Here is a 24,420-nt window from a genome sequence, read left to right as displayed (position 1 = left end):
AAAATCCTGAGCAATACTGAGAAAGAATTCTCTGGTAATTAATATCAGGCATGTTGACAAAGGAGTTCAGAGTAAGACATAGTTTAATTTTTCAAAATAAAATGACATAGCTTTTGTTTCACCCAAATCCATGGACCAAATTCAAAACCATATATAGATAAGTAGATAGATATAGGTATGGTACTGAAATAGAGCTGTACTATGGACTAGAGTTGCTCATAGAAGAAACCTCCATCACATTTTCTAGATTTTAGGACTTGTTTGGTCACTTTAGTGTTTCTCCATTGGAACAGGTCTTAAAACTAATATATACTTTCAATATTTTTTTTGGCTCTGATTTCTTTTAATGCTAACATCTTAGAATCAAGGAAGTATCATAATTGCCTGTAAGAATGTAAAGGGGAAGGGAAAGTATCATAGAAGAATCGATTTTTCAGTTAACCCAGAAAATGAGCAGGGAATAGAGCAGGAGAAAGGGAACATGTGTAGAGGTGTAAAAATCATAATGAGTACAATAATATATGTGTAAAAAAATCATAGTAAGGGCAATAAAATTATTTGGCACCTCTTTCAACCTAAACTACTAGTTGAGCATTTATTTAGAGGTTATGAAAGATTATGTTCATAAATTATTTTACATGGAAGCAATTTCCAGTATTGATGACTGATGACTTCTACAGATCAAAGCAAGTCAATGTTCTGAAAAAATGTGACCATGGTGTTGAAAGCATATTCAACAATTTAAAAATGTAATTAAAAAGAAGACTGTGGCCTATAATTTAACCTTGGGATTTTGGCTGTTTTAACTTCTTGTGTGCAAGAAAACTCAGAAAACATAAGTAATTCTAACAACGTGAGTTTCATTTTGTGTTTTTATTTCTGCTCAAAGGATTGCCTACTTTGACAGGAATGGGACAGAAAATTTATATTTTTTCCTGGGATAACAGGTCAAAGCTTGCATTACTTGGCAACATTTATTTTCAGTGTAATCCAGGGCTGTTTCAGCGCTTTCATAAATTGGCACACAGCTGAGGCTGTCCATGTGTCCCATGCTTTGAATTCAAGGAACTTCAAGAAGCAAAGAGGAAGTAGAGATGTGATTGTGGGAAGGATGGGGAACAAAAAAACACAGCACATTATTTTTAAAGTACTTATTTATATCTATTTATTTTAATTTGGAAACAAACTAAATTGATCAAGATATCTTCAGGCAAAACATATCCTTCAGGTAATATTCATTTAAACAAGGTTCTCATAATATTAAAGATATATACAAAGTATTAACTTAACAGACAAAAGATCTAAACATTCCTATCATGATCTAATTTTAGCTGACTACTTCCCAAGAGATTAACTTCAGACAAAATGCATTCACATAATGTTCATTTAAATAAACATTATGTTCTCATAGATTTTAGAAAAAATTATTTACATTAATTGTATAAATTTATGGACTACGGTGGGATATTTCAATGCAAGCTTGCAATATTTCTAACAAAGAAATGAATATTTCCTTTTCTTTGTCATTATTTTGTGATTGGCATTTTGGAATTGCTTTTTTTTATTTGTTCAAATGATACATACTTGGTTATTGTGAACCATAGTCCTACCACTACACTGTGTAACACCAGGAACTTTACTCCTTTGATCTGACTGATTTATTATCTGTTATCCAAACTCCCACTATCCACACTACCCCTCACAGCCCCTAGTAATCATCATTCTGTGTTAAGACTGTTTTTTTTTTTAACTCTGAAATATAAGGAGAATATGTAGTATTTGTATTTCTATCTGGCTTATTTGACTTAACATAATGTCCTCCAGTTCCATCCATTTGCCAGAGCAACAGAGAGAAAAGTCTTCCTTTTTCCATTGGTTCACCCCTCAATGGCTGCTATGGCCGGCACATTGCACCGATCTGAAGCCAGGAGCCAGGTGCTTCTCCTGGTCTCCCATGTGGGTGCAGGGCCCAAAGACCTAGGCCACCCTCCACTGTATTCCCGGGCCACGGCAGAGAGCTGGACTGTAAGAGGAGCAACCAGGACAGAATCCGGCGCCCCAACCGGGACTAGAACCCAGGGTGTTGTCACCGCAGGCAGAAGATTAGCCTATTGAGCCGCGACGCCAGCCCGTCCATTTGCCTTAAAAGACACAACTTTATTCTTTTTTATGGCTGAACAGTATTCAATCATTTTGTTTAACCATTTGGATACTTTTGATTCCATATCTTGACTATTGTAAACAATGCTGCAATAAACAAGATGGAGCATATATCATCTCTTTGACACAATGAATTCATTTCTTTTGGATACATACCCAGTGGTGGGATTGCTGGATTTTATGGTAGTTATACTTTTAGTTGTTTTCTTTTTTTAAAGATTTTTTTTGACAGGCAGAGTGGACAGTGAGAGAGAGAGAAAGACAGAGAGAAAGGTTTTCCTTTTCCGCTGGTTCACCCGGCCAGCGCACCACGCTGATCCGAAGTCAGGAGCCAGGTGCTTCTCCTGGTCTCCCACGCGAGTGCAGGGCCCAAGCACTTGGGCCATCCTCCACTGCACTCCCAGGCCACAGCAGAGAGCTGGACTGGAAGAGGAGCAACCGGGACAGAATCCAGCGCCCTGACCGGGACTAGAACCCAGTGTGCCAGCACCACAGGCGGAGGATTTGCCTATTGAGCTGCGGCGCCAGCCAAGATTTATTTTATTTATTTGAAAGACATAGTTACAGAGAGAGATAAAGACAGATAGAGAAGTCATCCATCTGATGGTTCACTCCCCAAATGGCTGCAACAGCCGGAGCTGCACCAATCTGAAGCCAGGAGCCAGGAGCTTCTTCCAGGTCTCCCATGACGGTGCAGGGGCCCAAGGACTTGGGCCATCTTCTACTGCTGTCCCAGGCCATGCAGAGAGCTGGATCAGAAGAGGAGCAGCCAGGACTAGAACCGGCACCCATATGGGATGCCAGCGCTGCAGGCCAGGGCTTTAACCCACTGGGCCACAGCGCCAGCTCCAGTTGTTTTGGTTTTGTGTGTGTGTGTGTGTGTGTGTGTGTGTGTTTTAAAGACACCTCCGTACTTTTTCCTATAGTGGCCAAACTAATGAACATCTCCAGAGTTTCTCTTTCTCTTCATTCTCACTAGCATTTGTTACTTTCTGTCTTTTTGATAATAGCCATTCTAAGAGGGTTGAAGTGATATCTTTGTGGTTTTGAATTGTTATTGCCCTGATAGCTACTGACATTGAGCAATTTTTCCTGTATTTTCCATTTATATTTCTTCTTTTGAGAACAACTCAAGTCTTCTGCAAATTTATTAATTTGTTATTTTGTTGTTGAGTTTTTTGAGTTCTTCATAGAGCGTGGATACTGATCTTTTGTCGGATAAGTATCTTGCAAATATTTTGTCCCATGCTGTGGGATGTCTCTTCATTGCATTGATTGTTCCATTTGCTGTGCAGAAACTTCTGAGTTTGACAGAATCACAGCTTTTGGATGTTGCCTGAATTTTTTAAATCTTATTCAAGAAATCCTTGTCCACATTGGTGCCTTGAAGTATTTTCAGGCCTTATATTTAGGTTTTTAATCAATGTTGAGTTGAATTTTTTATATAGTGAGAATTAGGGATCTGATTTCATCCTTCTACATATGTAAGTCCACTTTTATCAGCACTTTTTATTGAAAAGACTATCTTTTCTCCAATACATTTTCCTGGTAGCTTTGTCAAAATCAGTTGGCTGTATGTATGTGAATTAATTTCTTGGCCCTCTTTTCTGTTCCACTCAAAATATATACCATCTTTTACACCAATACCATGTTGTTTTAATGGCCATAGCTTTATACTGAACTTTGAAATCAGGTATTATGACACTTCTGACTTTTCATTTATTAGAATCACTTTGACTGTTCTAGGTCTTTCATAACTCCATATGAATTTTAGGATAGTTTTGTCCAGTTCTGTAAAGAATGTCATTGGTATTTTGATAGGAATTACATTGAATCTGTAGATTTCTTTAGATAGTATGGATATTTTAACAATATTAATTATTTCAACCAATGAACCAGATTATCTTTCCATGTATTGTGCTGTCAATTATTTTTTAATCAGTGTTTTAAGCAAAATTTTTATTTTTTAATTTTTTGAAAAGATTTATTTATTTGAAAAGTATAATTAGAGAGAGAGAGATCTTCCATCTGCTTGTTTACTCCTCAAATTGTTGCAACACCCAAGGATGGGCCAGGCAGGAGCCAGGAACCAAGAACTATATCCAGGTTTCCCATATAGGTGCCAGGGGCACAAGTAATTGGGCCATCTTCCACTACCTTCTTAGGCATGTCGGCAAGAAGTTGATCAGAAGCATAGTATCTGGGACTTGAACTGGCACTTCAATGTAGGATGCCAGTATAGTGACAACACCAGCCCATGGTTATTTCATTAAATAAATTCTCAATGCCTTTTTCTTTCTCCTTCAATTATCCCTATAATATGAATGTTTGTTAACTTAATGGTGTTCTATGTGTTTTGTAGGCTTTCTCTATTATTTTGCATTATTTTTGACTGAGTTAGTTCAAAAGTCTTGTCCTCGAGATCAGAAATTTTTTCTTCAACTTGGTCTATTCTGTTGTTGAAGCTTTCAATTTTATTTTTAATTTCATTGATTCAAGTGTTCAGCTCCAAAATTTCTGATTTGTTCTTTTTAGTGACTTCTATTTCTCATTCATATTATGAATTGTTTTCCTTATTTCTTTGAATTGTCTGATTTCTCTTGCATCTCACTGAAATTCCTTAATATTGCTTTGAATTCTTTTTTCAGACATTTCATAGATTTTTTTTTAATCAAGATATATTTCTGAAGGACTGTTTTGTTCTTTTGGAAGTGCCACACTTACTAGCTTCTTCATGCTTCCTGTATGTATGTTAACGTCTATACGTCTGGCATAACAGCTCCTTTATGAGGTAGTTTTCACTGGAAAAGATTCTGCTATTGTTTAGAGGTAATGTGATGTGTCAGTTAGGTAGTTACTTTGGCTTTGGTTCTTGGTGAGCCCAGAAGTGTAACCTTTCAGTGATTTCTTCAGCTATCATCAATGTCAGTGGTGTTTAGACTACCACAGTCATCTGGTCTGCAGGAGTTTGTAGAGGTAGTTGTGTGATCAAAGTGTGTGTCTACAGGCCCAAGGAGTTGGATGTCAAGCACACTAGGGTTTGAGATGGCAGTAACCCTGTTCCTGGTGTTGTAGATCATACTGGTGACAGTTCCCTTCTCTGGTCAAGCAAGCTCTGAGTGATGCTGGAGCTTATAACACCAATGGCTATGGTCCTGGGACTGTGTGATATAGATAGGATTTTCCTAAGTCTGGATCACTGGGCATGGGTAAAAGTGGAGCTTATGGAATAAAAAATCTTAGTACCGGCATTGAGAAATTTGAAGAGGTCCTTGTTCCAGTCCACAGAATTAAGACAGGTTATGCTGGAGATTATTCACTGGTTGGTGGGGATGGTGAAATGGAATTCAGGCGAGGCCTGGATCAGTGGAATGCAGTCTTCCTTAGGTCCTGTAGGATGAGTTCCTGTGATTCAGTGAACATAATACTAGTAGTTACAGTCTGGAGCTGCAGGACAAGAAGTGTATACAGGTGAGGCCTGTATACAAGCTTGTATGTTAGCTGCTGCTGGCACCAATCCCAAAAAAGCACAGGGGAATTGCCCTAAATCACATGAGTGAGTGTGGCTCCAAGCCTTGAGCCACGCAATCCCACAGCTGCTGGATAGAGAGGGATCTGGTCTCTGTCTTGTGGATCTCCCTGCTTCTGGATGTGAGTCTTCCAGTGGCAGCAGAGCTGTTTGCTGTCCCTTAGGACAGAATGGTATTTAGCAGTGGCTGTATGGCAGCAGCTCAGGTCTGGGCTTTGGGGGTGGGAAGATCTTTCTTTAGAGCAAAGCTAGTTGTTCAGATCCCAGTCAGCTTTCTGAAATTTAAGCCAGTGAGGACTGGAATTCTCCTAAACCATCTGTCTGTGATGATGGCTGGGGTAGCGAAGCTTCCCACTTACTTTTCGCAAGATGGAGTTCCCCAGCTGGGGAGTTGGGACAGCGGCTGTGGTGGCCTTTATTTCTTTATTTCTCTCTGTGTGTCTCTGCTGATTATCAGACTCTCTGTGCTGTTTACATGTCTTGTCTCTTCTTTTTTTTAACTTTTATTTAATAAACATAAATTTCCAAAGTACAGCTTTTGGATTACAGTGGCTTCCCCCCCCATAACTTCCCTCCCACCCACACCCCTCCCATCTCCCACTCCCTCTCCCATTCCATTCACATCAAGATTCATTTTCAATTATCTTTATATATAGAAGATCAATTTAGTATATATGAAGTAAAGATTTTAACAGTTTGCACCCACACAGACACACAAAGTGTAAAGTACTAATTGAGTGCTAGTTATAGCATTAATTTATATTGTACAACACATTAAGAACAGAGATCCTACATGAGGAGTAAGTGCACAGTGACTCCTGTTATTAACAATTGACACTCTTGTTTATGGCATCAGCAATCACCCGAGGCTCTTGTCATGAGCTGCCAAGGTTATGGAAGCCTTTTGAGTTCGCCAACTCTGATCTTATGTAGACAAGGTCAAAGTCAAAGTGGAAGTTCTCTCCTCCCTTCAGAGAAAGGTACCTCCTTCTTTGATGGCCCATTTTTTCCACTGGGATCTCATTCCCAGAGATCTTTCATTTATTTTTTTTTTTCCAGAGTGTCTTGGCTTCTCATGCCTAAAATACTCTCATGGGCTCGTCAGCCAGATCTGAATGCCTTAAGGGCTGATTCTGAGGCCAGAGTGCTGTTTAGGACATCTGCCATTCTATGAGTCTGCTGTGTATCCCACTTCCTTTACTGAAGTTTCCCCTCAGGCTCTGGAAACACAGTCCTTGCTTTGTTGTTCTGCTGCCTCTCTTTGCTGGAGGCCAGTACAGGACTCTCCATTCAGCCATCTTGGATCTCCCCTTCTACAGTATTGTTTGAATAAAATACTGTGATACATGCAATCTCTTTTGATCCTCACATCATTGTGATATAAGGGTCATGAACCCCATTTTAAAGATGGTGACATTGTCACTGAGGAAGTTAACCTGCCTTAGACAAGATTAACCTCATGGTAAATAAATCGAAGATTGAGTGTAGGTCCTCAGAATCTCAGTCAACTCAGTTACTCTCCACAAACTCACATTACCAGCACTGTGGTTATCTAATCCAAGCAAGAGTGTTTCAGTGTGTTCAGAGAAACCAACGTATTTAATTTTTCAATAATTGATTATAGCACAGGTATTAAAGTTTTAAAAAAAAGTAAATTATCCATCTGGTTTAGGTTAGAAAAGCATGTGTCTTCCTTTGTTACACTCAATATAAGGGGAACTGACACAAATAACAGACTTCTAGTTGCTAATGATGGAGGCCACAGCTCCATATCTGCATTGTTTTAAGACATGTGCAATAACAAGAGCAACAGCCACAGAAGTCAACGCTGTGACTGCCAGGGCTCTGCCCACATCCTGGAAGGCTCGTTGTTTTCAATGGGGTTGGTAGCCATCGTGAAAACTGGAAAATTCAAATCAAAGCAGATGTGGTTTGTAGAGCTCTTTATAGAGTTAAGGTAGGCAAATTCATTTGTAACAAAATACATGCAATGAAAGTCCTTTGGGATAAACATTACTAAATAAAGTTGCTGAAACGCTGTGGATTTTTAACCACAGAGTAATTCCCTAGTAATCAGTTTTGAATGCTGACAGGCTTGTTTTCTTCTGAGTTTCCTATTTCTGACCTCTCTAACTCCCTTCTTTGGCAACAGTAAGAATATTCCAAAATAATTCTTTCCAAGGACTTACTGTCAGCAGCTGTAAAACCTCTAAACTTCTGTTTTCCTTTGGCTAGTCATTAAGTGAGGTCAGTGTGGGATTTATGTCATATTTTATAGTTGAATTAAGCAGATTCTCAACTGGTAAAAAATGTGAGGTTCTAGATTGCCAATATCTCAAGAGTTATTTTTAATTTTTAATTTATTATTTATTTTATTTATTTGCTTGTCATTGAGAAAGACAGTGACAGAGAGAAGAGAGCTCCTACCTGTCGGATCACTCTCCAATTGTCTACAGCAGCTGAGAATGGGCCAGGCCAAAGGCAGGAGCCCAGAACTCAATGTTGGGCTGCCATGTCATTGGCAGGGACCCAAGTACTTGAGCCATGGCCTGCTGCTTCCCAGGGTGCGAACTAGAAGGATACTAGAATCAGGAGTGGAGCTGCGACTAGAAACCAGGCACTCCAATGGGATATACAGGAGTCCCAAGTGGTGTTTAATCCACTAGGCCAAACATCTGCCACACAAAGAGTTTTAAAACCCGATTATTATGTCACAAGAAACAGCCTTGCTAAATATCTTATAGGTTATATGTAGTTTGAACTCACCTGATATTTTATTTTCATAAATAGATTAAAAGAGTCTGAAAGAAATGAACTTGGACATGTTTTTTAAACACTAGGAAAATTATTTATTAAACATGAGAAATAGTAAAGAATATTAAAACCACAGAGTTAAACTCCCTGTTACAAATATACTCTGTTTCTATCAGGGAGACACACACACGCACACACAGTGGCCAGGTATGTTCTGGAGGAAACTTCCTAAAATAGTAAGATCACTCATAAACACAGTATGACAATTATTTTATTGAAAGAGAATGACCAAATGTTACTATGCTTGATGATGATTCAGTATACTTAATTTCTTTGGTGGAGATTTAACACCCTATGAAATTTTGTTTAGGTTCATAAAGTGTTGGCTAGAAGTGCAAAACTTCACTGAAGTGTACTCTCTCGTCTCATAAAGTTCTTGTAGTTAAAGTCATAAGTCATTTCTTTAATCTCCTTGAATAATAAAGAGCCCTTATGTTTGGTTCTGATTATCCTTTTAAACTTATATTTGCCCCCTGTCATTCTAACCTATCCCCAACAGCATGGAACAGGAGCTTACATAGACTTTTTCTGATATTGCTTCTTTGTAAAAACAGTTCTCTGCCTGGAAATAATTATGCCCCCCGTGTCTATCAGCATTTAAATTTTCCTGAAGTCGTCACTCACATAGCACTTCCTTAATGAAATCCTTTCCATCAACCATGGGAAAAATTGAACAGTCCCTTCTTTCTGTTTTACAAGTACTTACTTTGTATCTGTGTTCCAACACTTAACCCAGTCATGTGTATTCTACCAGATTAATTCACTGACTTTTATAGAATGTCACTAATGTGGCAAGAACTATAACTGAAATGATGGAAAACAGCTGATCTACCAAATATAGAAAAACATTACTGCACAGAGGAGGCAATCAACGTACACATTTATGTGCCTCAAGAGGATAGTGATAACGTCTAAATGATCCTTGCATCACCAGTATCAACCCAGATGTAAACTGTAGCAAGCATAGTATCAGTATTTATTGAAATGAAATGACTTGGACATGATTTTCAGAATTAACACTTGGATTTCCATATCATCAATTAAAGAAAAGCATTTCTGGGACAGGCACCATGGCACAATGGATTATGCCATTGCATGGGATGCCCACATCCCAAACAGTAGTGTCAGTTCAAGTACCAGCTACTCTGTGCTTTGATCCTACTCCCTAATACACCTGGGAGGAAGCAGATGATGACTGAAGTGCTTGGGTCCTTGCCACCAACATAAGAGACCCAGATAGGGTTCCTGACTCCTGGCTGCAGCCTGGCCTAACCCTGGCTGTTGTGGGCATTTGGGGATAGAACCAGCAGATAGAAGCTCTCTGTCATTCTGTGTTTCAAATAAAATCTTTTTTAAAAAAGAAAAACATTTATTTAAGCAGGTTTCTGCTCATGTCATAGGGTAGAAATCTATTAGTCACAAACTCAGCCTGAAAAACTTCTGAGTATTTCTAAACTACATTCTGTAAACTGTTAATATGTATTAAAGGAAAAAAGGAGATTAATGATGAAAGAAATTTAGGAAATATTGAGTTAAACTAAATTAAACAAGACAGTTATACAACTACTCTGATGCAATTATGTGTTGTAAATTTCTAAGAGGGAAGTAGAGTATGATTTATTTCCAAAAACTTGTTTAACCAAGGAATCCTTTCATCAAGGAGGGTCATATGAAAAGCAACGATGTAATTGATTGCTCAGAGTCAGATGGGTTTTAGGGTGAAGGGGAGAATGGTTAATAATTATGCCACAGCCCCGGGAAGGAAATGGAGGATGGCCCAGGTCCTTGGGCCCTGCACCCACATGGGAGACCAGGAGGAAGCACCTGGCTCCTGCCATCGGATTGGCGCAGTACACTGGCCATAGCGGCCATTTGGGGGGTGAACCAACAGAAAAAGGAAGACCTTTCTCTCTTTCTCTCTCTTACTGTCTAACTCTGCCTGTCCAAAAAAAAAAAAAAAAAAAGAATAATTATATAATTATGCCACAGCAACAGACATAAACTGCATTTGAACCAGGAAAAATAGAATGTATGATCACTCCACATTTTCTTTGGAAAACACTTTGAAAAAACTGATTTAATATGGTTAAGGGAAAACTTATTTTATGTTAGTGTGCATCTAATATTAGTATTTGTGTTGATAAGAATAACAACAGGAAGCTCATAAGACCATTAAGCAAATGACACATTTTTATTTTTCTAGCTCAAGGATACTTGCCATTTTTATAGCTCTTTTCCTGAAGCTGCATAATTTGAATGACAAGGTCATGCTGCTGGGGAAGAACAATACACAATGGAATCCTCACTTAGCACGTGGGATGATAACTGAAGAATGCTATCTTCTGACCTGAAAGCCACTCTGTGCAGGGTTCTACAGTTGCATAGATCAACTATCTCTTCTTTAAATGTTATAGATATTGGTTACATTATCAATGACTTCACTTACAGAAAGCAGCAGAATCTCTGGTTTTGATGAAAGGTTCTTTATAAAACAAACTCCGTGGGGCCAGTGATGTAGCATAGCAGGTAAAGCTGTTGCCTACAGTGCCAGCAATCCCATATGGTTGCCAGTTTGAGTCCTGGCGGCTCCACTTCTGATCCAGCTCTCTACTATGGCCTGGGAAAGCAGTAGAAGATGGCCCAAGTCCTTGGGCCCCTGCACCCACGTGGGAGACCTGGAATAAGCTCCTGGCTCCTGGCTTCAGATTGGCGAAGCTCCGCCCTTTGCGGCCAATTAGAGAGTGAACCAGCGGATGAAAGACCTCTCTCTCTCTCTGCCTCTCCTCTTTCTGTGTAACTCTGACTTTCAAATAAATAAATAAATCTTTTTTTTTAAAAAAAAAACCCTCCATTTATGAAGTAACACAAGCTCTAGACCAACAGTGTTCATAGAAACATGATGAGAGTCACAATGCAATCTTACATTTTTCAATAGTCACCTTAAGTTTTTAAAACATGACAGTCATAATTAATTTTGATAATTTAAAGTATATCCATAGTATTATTATTTTAACACACAATGTAAACATATTAGTCACATATTTTAATTTTCCTCTTTATATTAAATCTTTGCAGTCTGGGAGCTGTCACTGTGGTGCACTAGGTTAAGCCGCTGCCTATGACATTAGCATCCCATATCAGAGCACCAGTTCGAGTCCCAGTTGCTCTACTTCCAATCCAGCTCCCTGTTAATGTGGGTGGGAAGGCACTGGAAGATGGCCCAAGTACTTGGGCCCCTGCCACCCATGTGGGAGATCCAGATAGAGTTCTTGGCTCCTGGTTTTGACTTGGCCTACCTCCGGCCATTGCAGCCTTCTGAGGAGTAAACTAGCAGATGGAAGACCTCCCTCTCTCTCTCTCTCTCTCTCTCTCTCAACCTCCCTCATAACTGTCTTTCAAATAAATGCATAAAGGTTTTTTAAAAATTTGCAGTCTGATAATAGTCCCTCAGAGCTGTGACTACTCTTAGGCCAAGTAGCCATGTGGCTGGCTAGTGGCTATTATATTGGAGACAGTTCCAGAACTACTCCTAGACATTTTTAATTTGGCTGTTCAGATACTTTCGGATATTATTACTCAATGATTTTAAGAAAGTTTTACTATTTATTGAAGAAAATTAGGTATTGAAAATAACAGTAGCTGATATTTGATGTTTTTATACATACCAGCCATCATGACAAGTGTTTTCTATACATTACCTGATGCAATTCTTGTGCCTATGCAATAGTTACTAATTTTATCTCTATTATTAAATAAGGGAGCAAGACTGAGAAACATTAAATAATGTGTCTAAGGCATTTAACTGATAAGCTAGGGCAATGTAATATAGTGGATAAAAGCCAGTATAATGATGTGGTGCCCTAACTTTGAATTCCTACTCAAATGTTTAGCAAACATGATTCTGGGCAGCTTGCTTACTGAGCAAAAGCAATTCATAATATTGTAAAGATTTACTGAATAATGTAAAGATTTAACACAAGATCTGTCACATATTAGGCTCAATAAATACTGATTTTGTTAGTATTTCTGTTGTTGTTAGTGTTATAATAAGTATTATAAAGTAGCAGAGCTAGGAAACAATTTCAAGTCTCTCTGATTTTAGGAGCTACCCTTTCAATGAGAATTACAGAATTTTCATCCAAGCAATACATATTGTATTGCAGTTAATTCTGAAAAATGTGATATTACTTTTCATTATCTGATAGTTTTAATGTATATCTAGTGTGTTTGTTTTTGCTTTGGAAATTATCTATTGCTAAAGCAATAGATAATGAGTACTCATGTGGTAAAACCTAGCCTAGGTGAATTAATTTTAACTCTTTAGAAGAAAGGTATTACGTAAATCCAAGAGTATATAATTGTTTTAAATAATTATGACATTTTTAACTATTATGTTTGGTTGCCTCTTTAAAAACATTTATGTGGAGATGAAACCTTTAAAAAAAACTTTCTATTTTGAAAATGTTCAAACACACAAAAAATAGAGAGAATTTCATAATGAATTCTCATGAAGCTATCATGCAGCTTCAACAATTAACAGTATAATTTTAATTTCATCTATTCCCTTTCCACCTAAACCCTCACCACTATCACCATTATTATCTCTAATGTATTATTTTAAAGAAAATTCCAGATATCACATTATTTTAGCTCTTAATATGGTATTATGTGTCTCTGAAAGATAAGGATGTCCCGTGGAACATTTCAGAACTATGCTAACAGTGCTTTTGTCCATGAGGAAGCTTTTATCTGGGAATCTCAGTTTTAATTCTCCTTAATTGCCAGGCCAAAGAAATTTCCAAGATGTAGCACTGATACCAGAATTTTATTTGGTCTTAGACAATGGTCTTCAAAATTTTTCCTCTCAAGATCTCTTTATGAACTCAAATAATTGAAGGATCTCATAGAGTTTTGGTGTGTGTGAATCTTATGTATTGGTATTTTTTATTAAAAATTAACACTTTAAAATGTTTAAATAATATTAATTTTAAAATAAAAAAAAGTTTAGTTAAAACGTGGAGTCTGGGGCCTTATATAAACCAGTTACATATTAACATGAATAATAGACTTGTATATAAATAGCTTTATTTTTTCAAAACAAAATAAGCTGATGAAAAGAGTGGCATGTTTTACACTTTGTAAATCTCATTAAGATCTGCTTAATGGAATTCATTTGAATTCTTCTAACCACTTTTGAATTCAATTTATTGCAATATATTGTTTTGGTTCATGAAGTATAATTAGTTTAAAAAAGCTCCATCAATATAAGCTAAAAATACAAGTGTAAGTTTGAAGAGGGATAGAATATTTAGATAGTCAAAGAATTTCCCTGCTGATTATTTATGATTTACAAAGTAAAAAAGTTGTAATTTTACAGTGAAGAACTCTACTGGACTCCACCTTAGCCAAGCTGACATCACTGAAATAGTAAACTGACAGTCTGTGCCACTGGTGTAGTGCCTAAGGGCACAATATTGCTTATCTTGTATTCTTGTCAAAAGATTCATAACCTGTATCTCATCACTAAAAAACTTGGCCTGAACTCTTAAAAGAATTACTGTTGTCGGGGCACTAGGTTAATCCTCCGCCTGTGGCGCCGGCATCCCATGTGGGTGCTGGTTCTAGTCCCTGCTGCTCCTCTTCCGGTCCAGCTCTCTGCTGTGGCCTGGGAGAGCAGTGGAGGACGGCCCAAGTGCTTGGGCCCCGGCACCCCGCATGGGTGACCAGAAGGAGGCACCTGGCTCCTGGCTTCAGACTGGCGCAGCGCTGGCCGTAGCAGCCATTTGGGGAGTGAACCAATGGAAGGAAGACCTTTCTCTCTGTCTCTCTCACTGTTTATAACTCTGCCTGTCAAATAAATAAATAAAATCTTAAAACAAAAAAAGAATTACTGTTGTGAAAGACAAAACAAACGAACAAAAACTTTTAAACAGATTTAGATTAAAGAAAATGAAAAGGTGTTGTCATTTGGCACAGTGGTTAAGCACTATTGTAATGCCCAAGATCCATATCACAGAGCCTAAGGTCAAGTCCCAGCTCTATCCAATTTCACCTCCCTGAAAATGTACACCCTGGGAACATCAGGAGATGGCCCCCAAGTGTCAGGGTCTCTACCACTCACATAAAATTTGTCATGTGCTAACAGTGGTTTTTTTTTTTTTTAAGATTTATTTATTTATTTGAAAGTTAGAGTTACAGAGAGAGGAGAGGCAGAGAGAGAGAGAGAGATCTTCCATCCGCTGGTTCACTCCCCAGTTGGCCCAATGGCCAGAGCTGCACCAATCTGAAGCCAGGAGCCAGGAGCTTCCTCCAGGTCTCCCACGTGGGTGCAGGGGCACAAGCACTTAGGCCATCTTCTACTGCGTTCCCAGGCCATAGCAGAGACCTGGATCCGAAGTGGAGCAGCCGGGTCTTGAACCAGTGCCCATATGGGATGCCAGTGTTTCAGGCCAGGGTGTTAACCTACTGCACCACAGCGCCAGCCCCACTAACTGTTTTAAGCCACTGGAAAAAAATAGAAACATAGAACTTATCCTTAAGGAGTTTCTAACTTTATCAGGCTAATTTTAAAAAATTAATTAAATCTATTTCACAGGCATGGTGACAGAGATAGAGGAAGAGACTGGCGGGGGAGGGGCGGTGGGGAGAAAATACTTCTAGCCACTGGTTCATTCCCCAAATGCCTGCAACAGCCAGGGCTTGATCACACTGAAGCCAAGAGCCCAGAACTCCATCCAGATCTCCCACATAAGTAGCAGGGACCCAAGTACTTGGGCCATCATCTGCCACCTTCCCAGCCTGTTAACAGGAAGCAAGATTGAAAACAATAGCGGGGACTCAAACCAGCACTCCAGGATGGTATGTGGACATGCTAAGCTTGTATTTACCCTGCTGCAGTACAGCACTCACCAAAAGGCTAAAAATTTTTGCCTTCCTATAAAGTAAAATAAGTGGCATATGATTTAGGGCCTGAATGTTAAGTGTTGGGCAGCGTTGTCTCATGGAAGTATAATGGAAGCTGCATGTGTAATTTCTCATTTTCTGGTATCCACATTAAAATATATATATATTATATAAAGTTAATTTTAGTAATATTTTATATTTAACCCAATACATCCAAAATGCAAGCTGACTTCAAGATGTTCATGGAAAAATGCAATCAAAAGATAAAAATTGGGCCAGCACTGTGGCAGTGGGTAAAGCCACTACCTGCAGTGCCAGCATCCCCTATGGGTGCGGTTCAAGTCCCCGATGCTCTACTTCCTATCCATCTCTCTGCTAAGGCCTAGGAAAGCAGTGGAATATAGCCCAAGTGCCTGGACCCCTGCACCCATGTCAGAGACCTGGAAGACGCTCCTGGATCCTGTCTTCAAATTGGCCCAGCTCTGGCCTTTGTGGCCATTTGGAGAGTGAACCAGTGTATGGAAGACTCTCTCTCTCTCTCTCTGCTTCTCTCTCTGTAAATCTGCCTTTCAAATAAATAAATTAATTTAAAAAAAAGATAAAAATTGAGGCGGGCACTATTGCGCAGCAGGTTAACGCCCTGGCCTGAAGCGCTGGCATCTCACATGGGTGCCGGTTCCAGTCCCGGCTGCTCCTCTTTCGATTCAGCTCTCTGCTATGGCCTGGGTCAGCAGAAGACAGCCCAAGTCCTTGGGCCCCTGCACATGAGTGGGAGACCCAGAAAAAGCTCCTGGCTCCTGGCTTCAGATCGGCGCAGCTCCGGCCATCTGGGGCGTGAACCAGTGGATGGAAGACCTTTCACTCTGTCTCTACCTCTCTCCGTAATTCTGTCTTTCAAATAAATAAAATCAATCTTTTAAAAAAGAAAAAAATTAACAATATAAATTTTATTTATCAACAAAATCTCCACCAAGTGCCAGACAATTTTGTAAACAATGACACCAGCCATTTAATCCATTTCTAATATACTGAGGGTCATAAAATTTAATCATGTCAGTGCAGTCCATTTTTTTTTTTGGTAGTTTACTTATTTATTTGAAAGGCAGAATTTAAAGTGCTGCATGTGAATGAGAACCCTTTTGGATTCAATTCTTCTTATTTTCCAGATAAGTGAAGTAGCTTGACGAGCGTGAGCCTGCAAACTTGAGATACATGTGTTGGCCTCTATTTTTTTCATATGAGTTCAAGTCTCCTAACTCCTGGTTTAGTGGGCTTTCCATTACACCAGTTGCCTGAGAAATTTGCCATTTTGCAGATGCATCCCATATCAGAGTGCCTAGTTTTGAGTTCCACTTCTACTTCTAGCTTCTTGCTAATGCACAACCTTAGGGTAGGAGACATTGGTGATGTTTCAAATACTTGGGTCCCTGTCACTCATGTAGGAGACCCATTTAGTTCCTGATACTTAGCTCCACTCTGGCCCAGGCCCAGCTATTGTAGACATTTGAGAAGTGAAGTAGCAGACAGAAGGTCTCTCTCAGTACACACAGAAGAGATTCCTAACTTAGAGAAGCCTTCCTGGAAGTAGAGAGACCTAAGCCAAGACATTAAGTGTGACTTGCAATTGGCTAGGGGTAAAGGAAGTGGGAGATAAGAAATGTCAAAGTGAAGAGTCAGAAGGGAAAAGGCCTCAGTGGTGAGAGAACATTCATTCAAGGAACTGATGAGTTTCAGGAAGGATCCCTGAAAGCTGAGGCAGGTGTGGTGGATGTATGCTGTGCAGATCATGAATTTCATGGGAGGGGGGTGGAAAATACTGAAGGGGTTTTGAATAGCTTGTGACAAAACCTGATATGCATTGCAGGGAGATCCTGGGACTGCAGTGTTGAATATGAATCAGAGAAAGACGAGAGATCCACTAATTAGCAGTTTTGCAATTATTGCAATGATGCAAGTTAGGCATCTGATCTAGGATGGTGGTCACAGGGACTGGTGAGAGCAGAAAGGGAGAAGGGTAGCAGGAAGAAGAGTCAAAATTCACAGCGTGTGGTGGTGACCAAGGTCAAGGCAGGGGAGTGTAACACTCAGTGAGCTAAACACAGGGCCAAGAATTGGACATGTGAGGCCATGTCTCATTCACTCTTGACTCCCTACCACCTAGCAGACTCCCATGCATGACAGGGTGGGAAGCAAATGTTTGGGGACTGAAAGGATAAAGATGGATTTATTGACTGACTGACTAAATGAATTCATTAATTAGAAAGCAGAGAACTTGAAAAGAGAGATAAAAGTAAAGAACAAACATTGGTAAAGAAAAAGAAAGCTCAGTTTGAATAATTAAAACATTCTCATTTAGATTGAGAAAATTTGAGTTCTGAATCATGAGCTTAAGGGATTTAAATAAAACAGTGAAGTTTTGTACCAGTGAATTGCTCACTGTAAAGAAAATGCAGGGCCGGCGCCATGGCGCAGTAGGATAATGCTCTGCCTGCAGTGCCAGAGTCCCATATGGGCATTGATTCTAGTCCTGGCCGCTCCTTTTCCAAACCAGCTCTCTGCTATGGCCTAGGAAAGCAGTAGAGGATGGCCCAAGTCCTTGGGCCCCTGCACCCACATGGGAGACCTGGAATAAGCTCCTGGCTTCGGATGGGCACAGCTCCGGTCGCTGAGGCCATTTGGGGAGTGAACCAGTGGATGGAAGACCTTTCTCTCTGTCTCTCCCTCTCACTGTCTATAACTCTACCTCTCAAATAAAAATAAATAAAATATTAAAAAAGAAGATGAAAATGCACACATACACATCAAGGAAAACTGGATTGTTGAAAGCAAATACCATGTAAGAAATGCATGTTAAGTAAAAACACTCTATGTGATGGGATTTATCCTAAGAATATATAACTACACATTAGTTATTTCTTGTTTGAATTAGTACAAAATCAAACTAGTATAAATTAATATTAAATTTAAAAACCAGTTTTAGCTAGTGATCAATTTGTATTTACCTTCCTCTTCCATTAAAAAAAAAGAAATATTAAAGAGAATAACAAAGCAAACTAGGTGTAAATAGACAAGTATTGACTAAAATTGTAAATACTCAATTTTTAAAATTTGCAAAACCTGGCTCAACTATGACAGACCACTTTCCCTGATTCTTTCCCATAGACATGAGCAAACAGGAATTCACACAGTTCCCCCTCACCTGTGAAGACAGTAAGGTACCTTGCAACACTTTCGATTGTCACCATGTGGGGTGCTACTGGCATTTAGTGGATATAGATCAGAAATGTTGCTGAGCATCCTACAATGCACAGGAAATCTCCCCAAAACAATTAGGCAGTCCAAAGTGTCCACAGTGCCAAGGTGCAGCAATCTGGTATTTGGTTACGGAAATCTACATAGGGGCAGACCTCATCATTGACTGCGATTTACTCGCAGTGAAGAGTGAAGAAACAGTTCCCACATCCATCAGAGTCCGTTAACTTGGCACCACTTAAAGGAAGACTGTTTTTATACAGTTCTCCGTTGAAGTTTAACTGTGATATAGCAAGAAATGGGAAGTGTTTTTATTTAATGTTTTATAAAGCATTTTCTATTTAGAAATAGATTTTTCCTTTGATTTCCTCTTCCCAAGGCCAAATATTTACATTCAAAGTGCCTGTGACTGGACTTCTCATCTTTTTTCCAAAATCTATCTCTTCCTCACTCTATTTTGCTATTAATGGAATTATTATCTTTTGCTACTCCTTCTCCTTAAGACCCCCAATGGATTGTCAAATCCTGGTGATTCTAATCCTGCTCTGTTTATGACATCAATTCGTTCCTTCATACTCTCAACGAAACATCCCTAATCCATGTCTTATAACATTTCACGGATCATAACAGTAGCTTCACAGTGGACACAGAATCCCTGCCACATAATCTATTTTAAGCATATATATAATAAATGAAACCTGTTTACTGATAAGTCTTTTCACAACTCTGGTTATGTAAATTCTTTGCTCCAAAGTCCATTATTTCCCCATTGCCTCTTGAATAACCTGGCCCCATTGTACTCTAGTTTCTGAATTAGTCATTGGTCTCCTCCACATGACAAATGTTCCTCCTGAGCAGGATTCCTGCATTTCCCAACTGCCACCTTCTTCACGTGCTTCACTCACCCAGGAACCTCTTCATGACTCACCTTGCTGCCTGTCTTTCCAGGACTGCCCAGCCTTAATGCCACCTTTTCCACAAAGTCTTCCCTGGAGCTTCCATGATAGGGTTTTTTTTTCCCCCTTAATATCCCAGTATGGAAATGATTTCCAAATGGCCAGTTCACAAGCAATCAGTAACAAACATTTTTCTCCTGGCTATGACAAAATGAAATTAATTTCTTTAGGTAGGCATATTCATTCAGATCAAACCACTAACCCTTTGTTCTGACATCACATCCAGCCTAACTTTCTGTGTTAAAATATCCAGGGGGCCAGCATTGTGGCATACTGAGTAAAGGCGCTGCCTGATGCAGGCATCCTGTATGGAAGCTGGTTTGGGTCCAGGCTGTTCCACTTCTGGTCCAGCTCTCTGCTTATGTTCCTGAGAAAGCAATAGAGGATAGACTAAGTCCTTGGGCCCCTGTACCCACATGGGAGACTCAGAAGAAGATCCTGGCCCCTGGCTTTAGTTGGCCTAGCCCTGATCATTGTGAAATTTGAGGAATGAACCAGTGGATGAAGATTTCCCTCTCTTTGTTTCTAACTCTGCTTTTAAAATAAATAAAACAAATCTTTTCAAAAAAAATTTTTTTTTAAATCCTGCCTCTTTAATGAGCAAGTTGATTTAAAAATAATTACATGTCAAAAATAAAAGGTTTAAAGGAAAATTTTACTGGGTCATGAAATCTAAAAGCTTCTTTTATGTATCAGTAAGTGATCAAGCTTTTGGTTTTTATCTTTTGAAACCTCTTTCCTTTTGGATTTGAGGTAGCTATTGGTACTCGATGGTTAACTGTAGTGGACACTGCAAGGCATCACCCACATCCTCATTCCAAGCGCACTGTGACACCAGCTGCTGGGAAGGCTGCTGGCAGATAGCCCCTTCAGGGCCGCTGCAATTGCAGAGTACCACCTCAAACGAGGCCATGCCCTTTCCTTGGCAGCTCACAGCCAAGACTAATTAAAATCATCTAGGAATACCCTGCAGGGACATCCTAGCTCCAGAGGTTCTCCTGGATGGACCAAAACAATTGCTAGGTCTGTTTCACAACTCTACTTTCCTTCTGCCTGCTCCTGCTTTCTTCCTCCCTCAACAGGGACAGATCCCGGGGCACATCTGCATACAGTCTCACCATGAAACCACTCTTACAATTGGATTTTATGGACTCCAACCCGCTTTGTTAGGTCTTTGAAACCTAAAAGCATGTTCTTTGTTTTTTAAGAATTATTTATTTATTTGAAAGGCAGACACACACACACACACACACACACACAGAGAGAGAGAGAGAGAGAGGGAAGGAGGGAGGGAGAAAGAGAGAGAGGTCTTCTATCTGCTGGTTCATTTCCCAAACGGCTGCAATGGTCAGGGCTTGGTGGATCTGAAGCAAGAAGCCAGGAGCTCTTCCAGGTCTCCCACATGATTACAGGGGCCCAAGAACTTGGGCCATCTTCTGATGCTTTCCCAGGTGCATTAGCAGGGAGCTGGATCAGAAGTGGAGCATCTGGGAATCAAACCAGTGCCCATATGGAATGCTGGCACCACAGGATTTATCCACTACGCCACATGCTGAGCCCTAAAGCTATGTTCTTAATCTTCTTGTCCTCCCAAAAATCTTTACTCTGTATGTGCCTTAATCATAATAGATACTTGATGCAATAAGAGAGATTGATTAAGGCAGATCCTCTTGCTGGAAGCCATAATTCTCCTGAGGTAAGAAGAAAGACTAAACAGACATGGCTAACAAACTTAGTATTCGTGTTTCTCTTAATGTGACTATATCATACAGGTTCTACTTTAGCATTGGTAGATTCTTACATTGGATTTATAAGCTGACACTAGAAACACAATTTAAAATGTCAAAATGTTCTGGAGGGTGCTGGCACTGTGGCATAGCAGGTAAAGCTGCCACCTGTAGTGCCAGCATCTCATATGGGCAACAGTTCGAGTCCCCGCTGCTCCACTTCTGATCCAGCTCTCTTCTGTGGCCTGGGCAAGCAGCAGAACACGGCCCAAATGCTTGGGCCCTTACACCTACATGGAAGATCCAGAGGAAGCTCCTGGCTCCCGGCTTTGGATCAGCCCAGCTCCAGCCATTGTAGTCATTTGGAGAGTGAACCAGTGGATGGAAGATTCTCTCTCTCTCTCTCTCTCTCTCCTCTCTCTTTCTCTGCCTCTCTATAACCCTGTCTTTCAAATAAATTAATAAATTTTTAAAAATCGATACAGAGTCTACTTAGAAAGTCTCTAAAAAAAGAAAAAAATTATAGAAAACAATAAAAGGAATTTACTAGAAGGATAGGGAGGGTCATACAAATCTTACACAGGACACAGGACAGAAATGAGGCTAACTTCATTTGCCAAGATAATAGCAAAAGAAAATAATGGCCAATCTCCTCAGCTAGTCACTGTAAGAATGAATTATCTTTTGCATTTTTTTTTGTTTGTTTGTTAGAGAGCAACTCCTTTTGAAACACAAATTTCAGGGAGTAAAAATTTGCTTGGCCTCACTTGAGTTGCATATCCACCTGCTCAAAGGTGAGAGGACCTCTGGATTGACAGTCCCACCAAGTTTGCATACAACAAAGGGTGTAGCTCCCCAAGTGGCAATGGGAGTGCCATTACTAAAATAAGGGCGGTGCATATGTACAGGACACACTGGTGACTCTGCCTGCCTTAGACACTCTTCAGATGACAAACAAAAAACAAGGAAGCACTGCAGCAGCCATGGCCCAGGACATGTAATCAAAATGCCCTGTAGTTCACACACTCAGAATTGCTAAATGGGAAGTACCTTAGTAAGACAGATCATTAAATACACTTAAACTGTATCAACAAAATCTATGAAAATTGCTTTTTAATTTTTGCTTTATTTTCTCTTTTTCAAATTTTTTAAAAGATGCATTTATTTATTTGAAAGTCAGAGTTACACACACAGAGACAGAAGGAGAGGCAGAGAGAGAGGTCTTCCATCTGCTGGTTCACTCCCCAATTGACCGCAAAGGGCGGAGCTGTGCTGGTCCGAAGCCAGGAGCCAGGAACTTCTTCTGGGTCTCCCACGCGGGTGCAGGGGCCCAAGGACTTGGGCCATCTTCTACTGCTTTCCCAGGCCATAGCAGAGAGCTGGATCAGAAGTGGAGCAGCCGAGTCTCGAACTGGTGCCCATATGGGATGTTGGCACTTCAGGCGGCGGGCTTTACCGGCTATGCCACAGCACCAGCCCGTACAACCAATTTTTCTAAATTTCTCACTTAGCATTTTTCATACCAAGACTTCATCACTCTTGAAAAAATACACTCAGCAATTTCATAATCAAAGAAAATAATTAATATAAAAGAAAATACCTAAAGCTTTTGCTTAAACCATCTTCTAAAAAGTTTTAAAAATATAACTCAGTGAATTTTGTCCCACAAAAGACTTAAGTTAATATGGTACAACCATGCCACCTTCCAGGGATATAATTTAATCAAAAATAAACTCAGGTTTCCTGGGGATTTTAATGGAAATCATTTCTATTGAAAATTCTCATAAACCCCACATCTCTTACTGGGTTTTGAAAGTAACTGAAGGCAAACAGTTGATGTTTATGCTGTATGTGGTGGTTTGGGAATACTGGTGTTCTATATTGCTATTTGAGGACAGATTTATATGCTTTGAAAATCAAGAGAAGACAATAATTATTAACAATAAAAAGCAAAAAGCTTTTAATATTCCAAAGAGTTCAGTGACAAGTATAATTGGGAGCCCTTTTATAGTAGGTTAAATACCAACATAATGTCCCCAAGGACAGAATGTAAGTTGTTAGAAATCCAAGGGCCTTTTCACTTAGGAATTACAGGCATAGAGGCTGAAGAGTGGGAAACCAAGAACCCAGCTGTTGAAGAAAGAAGTAACACAATGGGACAACAGCAAAAGACAAATGAAAGAAAGCGTGGGAGTTGGCCTTGGAAAGCATATCTTAGGAAGTTAAAATAGCTTAAGGAAGAGTAAAATTGATAATAAATGAACCTAAACTAACAGGAGTGATAGAACATCTCCAGACAATACGCAGGTCTGGGGAATAAATGTCCTTGGGACAATGTTTTCGCCTTACTAAGGAAGCAGGAAGGGTATATTGTTTGCTATTTTTAGAAATAAAGTAGTTTCAGTCATAGTCTTGGTTGAAATAAATATGAAGAATAAGAAAAACCCTTGTACTCCTTTGGTATTGAGTGAGTTGAAATACGTACAATAGGCAATTGAACTACAAAAACAGTTATTTCTTTAAGTCTTAGTTTCTGATCAATTACACATTAAAATTATTTCTTTTATTGCATAAATATTTGCTTTCTAATGGGTTTGTTTTGAAAGAGCAAACTATTTCATTAGCAGATATTAGTTTTCTGAAATCTATAAAAACTAACAAGGAAGTATGGGCAAATTATTACAGTAACAGACCCTAAGTCCCTTTATCACATTTCCCATAGAATTAATAGATATCCAATATTGTCAAGAGCAGTGATTTCACCACCTAATTAATTACATTTAAAACACTTGACTTGCAAAAATCCCTAATACATAGTTAATATTGTGCTGTCAATTCTTCACCTTGCCTATATTAACACGGTTTCTCTTTCCTATCCTTTCTTGGGCCCCTGCACTTATGTGGGAGACCTGGATAAAGCTCCTGGCTCCTGGCTTCAGCCTGGCCCAGCTCTGGTTGCAGCCATTTCAGGAATGCACCAGTGGTTGAAAGACGGCTCTGTCTCTCTCTCTCTGTCTCTCCCCCACTCTCCTCTCTAATTATTTCAAATAATAATAATAATAATAAAGAACGTTCCTGG

The 24,420-nt window shown here is 39.5% G+C and overlaps 1 long non-coding RNA gene across 1 annotated transcript in view; it reads right to left on the bottom strand.

Moving 5' to 3' along the window:
• Positions 1-24,420, bottom strand: part of LOC149127573 (uncharacterized) — a 42,492-nt gene that overhangs the window by 5,234 nt on the left and 12,838 nt on the right. The gene's annotated exons all lie outside the window — the stretch shown is intronic.

The sequence above is a fragment of the Oryctolagus cuniculus genome, chromosome 3, assembly GCF_051225735.1.
Source record: "Oryctolagus cuniculus isolate XC-2025 breed Fujian yellow rabbit chromosome 3, ASM5122573v1, whole genome shotgun sequence".
Lineage (NCBI taxonomy): Eukaryota > Metazoa > Chordata > Mammalia > Lagomorpha > Leporidae > Oryctolagus > Oryctolagus cuniculus.
The sequence above is the reverse complement of the archived record's forward strand: the minus strand, read 5'-3'. Positions and strand labels throughout refer to the sequence as shown.